The sequence below is a fragment of the Amblyomma mixtum genome, chromosome 1 (assembly GCF_055824585.1).
Source record: "Amblyomma mixtum isolate Tamu chromosome 1, ASM5582458v1, whole genome shotgun sequence".
NCBI classification, from domain to species: Eukaryota; Metazoa; Arthropoda; class Arachnida; order Ixodida; family Ixodidae; genus Amblyomma; species Amblyomma mixtum.
The window spans coordinates 246,038,445-246,042,973 of record NC_143012.1 but is presented as its reverse complement, the minus strand read 5'-3'; positions in this window follow the sequence as shown (position 1 = coordinate 246,042,973).

The window sequence follows — 4,529 nt, the reverse complement described above, 5'->3', positions numbered from 1 at the left end:
TTTTTAAGTTAGAACAGTGGTTTCTGGTCACAGCTTTGTCAGTGGTAGAGTACATAAGAATGCAGCTAAGATATCCTAACTATCCTTCTTTAATATCCTTCTATTAAATACCTAATTTTCTAACTATTCCTGTTAGGCTCCTTAGTTTTGAGAAGCTTGTAGCCCACCGTAAGTAATCTCCAAATCAGTTTTTAAAATTTGAAAACACTGTTACCCTCAGCGCTGTGGCCAGACAAATGCTGGCTATTTCGACGACTTACGTGAACTGGAGAGGTTGCTTTGCCTGCAAGGCTCTCGAAAGCCCATGTATTTTTGAGTGCTATAGCCATACTCTTCTGCCCACAGCAACGAGGGTAACCGCGTTTTTGAAATTTGAAAAACTGATATGGGTATCACTTTCGGTGACCTACACTCCTCTCAACAATTAAGGAGCCTAGAAATAATAGTTAAAAACTGAAATATTCAGTATTATGAAATAAATGGCGGCGCAACAAGGACACTAACAAGAGAGGGGACACCACATGCGCACACTACCAATTGTTTATTGCATGGAAAGGTGGCATATTTAAACATACAGCTCAGGCATGACACTCATCGCATTATCGCTCTTAACCCAACATGTGGAAAAAAAGCAGCAACATCAGGATAACAGACAAGAAATCTTTAACCTCTGCAGAAAAAACTAAAAGATTGTGATAACAGAACTTAGAGTCTGTTGTCCTGATGTTGCTGCTTTTTTTTCCGCGTGTTGGGTTAGGACCGATAATGCGATGAGTGTCATGCCTGAGCTGTATGTTTAAATATTCCACCTTTCCATGCAATAAACAGTTGGTATTGTGCGCATGTGGTGTTCCCTTTCTTGTTAGTGTCCTTGTTGCGCCGCCGTTCATTTCATCATGCACTAACTCGCCCCTCAGGCCATTCTTCTATTCATTATTAGTTCACCAGTCTACTTTTCTACTTGTTAGCATGTCTTACCTCTATTCTAATGTACTACACCGCTGACAATGATGAGCCGAAAAAAGTGATTTTCTTTCTCAAGAAGCCTATTTTCAAATATTGTGTAAAGACACAGGTGAAACACCCTGTATATACTCAAAAAGCACCAGAATGTACTTTTCAACAGTGTAACCTAGAATCAGATTGAAAGAGCTCATGGCGTCCCACTGGTTAACTTAATCGGATTAGTGCTTTTTTAGATACAAACGACATCGCGTATATTAAAACGAATATAAAGTTTGTAACCTATGCTGATGACATTGCTAACTGCATTTCACCTCACTTTTACTCGAACTTGTTTACTGGTGCAAATATAGTCCTATACAAACTTGCTCATTTGTCGAAAAAAATTCCTTGACTATAAATTTACGCAGTACTACACTGCAGCTCTAACTTTTGATACGAAAGATGCACATATTCCTGCCGAAAACAGCTGACTATTTTCGGAGTTTATTTCAAAATACACTGTTAACACGTTTTGGCGGGCTAGTTGGTTAAGCATGTTGAATAAACAGCGCAAACGACGGCAAGCACAAAGAGACAAGGAAACGGACGACACAGCGCTGTGTCATCCGTTTCCTTGTCTCTTTGTGCTTGTCGTCGTTCGCGCTGTTTATTCAAAATACACTCATTGGAATGAACCTGTCAATTTATCATCCAAAAACGTAGGTCATTTCATTGGTATATTAAAGCCTAATAGGCACAGTTTACCGATGTCAGTCAAATTATTAGCATTTCCTGCACGAATTCTATTGTTTATTAATTAAAGCCATCTTGTCTGTGCCACAAAATCTGAGGGAGACCTAAAACTGTCCTTTATTTCATAAAAATATTCTGGCGGCTTCGATAACCTTTTTTGCAAAGAAGACTGGGTACCCCTTTTTAACCAGTATAATATTGCCGAGCTATATCTCATATACAAATCCATGCTGTTGCGAAAATTTTATTTTTCGCTCCAGGTGCATAACACGACTCAATCAGAGATAGGCCCCGGCGCGGTGGCCGAAATTCGATGGAGGCAAAATGCTAAAGACCCGTGTGCTGTGCGATGCAAGTACATGTTAATTAACACTAGGAGGTCGAAATTTCCGGAGCCCTCCACTACAACGTCCCTCATAGCCTGAGTCGCTTTGGGACGATAAACCTCATAAACCATAAATTAATCTATTAGGGATAGCAAACCTGCGTGAAATTCAACGAACGTATGTCTCTCGTCCTCCTTAATTCTACAGTGTTCCTCATTTCCGAAATAAATTCGGCTATCAGATGCTTCACGATACTCTCTCTATGTTATTGAATTCATGCCACACATAACGAATAAATGTTACGAGCCTTACACTTACAAAATTGAAACTGTGTCATAGATGGGCTCTCGGCCTTTAGCCGCAGCTTCGGTCTGAAGTGCACTGGCCACCTACAACACGAAAAAAGCTGTACTCACAGCGGGAGTTATACCACTTTTTGACGGATCATGCGCGAAACCATTAAGCTGAGCTTCCACCACTGAGCTTATTCCAAGCGAGTCAGAACCTCTTCCGTCCACGCGCTAGCAACCCTGTGCGTTCTTCCAGTGGCAGCCACCTTCCGACCTCTCCCTCGTCTTTCTCCTACAAGTGTAGAGCAGAATATTACTCTTTCCACTCTTCTACCTGCTAACCCTGCCTGTGGTTGACAGATTGCAGGCGATGCACACAGCACTACGCCGCCGGACGCCAGACACTATTTCTTCATGACAGGGCCTCTAATGCTCACGCATTAGCAAGGACGGAGGAACAAGTCGATAAATGAGAAAATATTTTTCTGGGACGCGAATTTGTAAGAAAACCGAGCTTGCGACATTTTGAGAAATGAAACACTCGAACATGTAGGGTGGGGTTTCGGCTTGTGGTAGCAATGAACGTGGTCAGTTAATAAGAACAAATGGTCCTTTGCTCGTCGTGTACACCGAAATGCGTAGTAATTTTGATTTGCTCCTCATTTCATGAGCAAGAAGAGAACACCAAGCGAAACCATCCCAGGGAATAGTTTTGGTCTAGATATTAGTGCAGCGCGGAACCTTAGCGCGATGGTAACGTGAATGATGGTGCTTACCACCACCTCCATAAAAAAGAACAGCAGCTGTAACGCGTTGCCTCAAACAGTTAAGGCAGAAAAAAAATCCCCCCAGCGCACATGCCTGCCCTGAATCGAAAATGGAATAATTGCGCATTAGCTGAGCGCTTCTTTTTGCGATTACGACCGCCGCACCAGCTATTCAAGCATGCATAATTTTGACAAAATTGCGCAAATTATCGCCGCTGCAGCATGAAAGTACGGGCGGGTCCCCGGCACACCACAATAGCGCGATGGAAGCCGTGGCATGTACAGGCTAGCAGTTAGGGAGGTAATCGTTTCACGTCTTCCCCACTCCATTCACGCCTATGTGTGAGCAAAGAGCGAGAATATCGTTGATCAAGCTGTCATTCGCGCGAGGTCTCAGCGGCGGTAACGGACTCCCAGTTCTATTGGTTGCTGTCGCAGCCATGCGGTTCTCACACCCGAGGTTTTAGGGAGGCCGAACGTGTTTGTCAGGAGTCACGAACCTTTTTCTGCAGACCGTGTTTCTCGGTCTGTCCGGCCGCTGATGGGATAGTTTGAAACGGTCAGAGTGTGAGAAAGAAGCTCTTAATGATGCTGCTGGAGATTTTACCGCGGGTTTTCGCCTTACAGAGGGCGAATCAACACCTTGTCCTTAGAGGAACTGGGGCTCCTTTACCATTGCAAAATAGGGAACGGGCTGGTACAGCTAAAGGCAAAACTGTACGCTTAGTTTTCAACGGCCAGTTCTTTATTCGAGGCGCACCAACCGTTCACGTTTTATACTGGCCATTTCTTTCGATGCGGCTGCTGGCGCTTGGTTTTGGTGGGAAAGGCCACTTTCGTCACTGTAGCGCTGAACTGGCCGTCGGGCACAAATGCGAAGTACAACTGTGTTTCGAGTGCGCCCTAATAAAATTGCTGGCTAAGTGCGAGACATGTTTTTTTTTCGTCGGAGAAAGGGGTGCGGGGCAATCACCTAACCACGACAGCCATCACCTCCCTAAGTCGGTCACCCTCTACTCATCTCCTCATCCCTCTTCTCCAGTGCAGGGTAGCCAACCAGAACATCCTTCTGGTTAACATATCAGCCTCCCTCTTTCTCTTTATCTTTTATCTTTCTCTCTCTCTTTCTCTGTCCGCACACTATCTCACCACATATGATGACACCGCACATAACACGGCCGATTTTGAATTTTGCCTCCATCTAATTCCGGATGCCGCAGCCGAGATTCTATAGCACCATATTTGGTACAGCGCCGCAAGTCCAAAGGCACCTAGCCACCAATAGATACATATTCCTATCCCGATACTTCTTACCCGGAGCGACAAAGCAACGACTCAGTACAATCACTGAATGGGCATTGCAAGGGAAGGAAAAATTTTTGCGGCTTCAACAACCCTGCCGTTTATCTCGGCAACCAAGCATTTATGCACACAGAGGACTGCACACA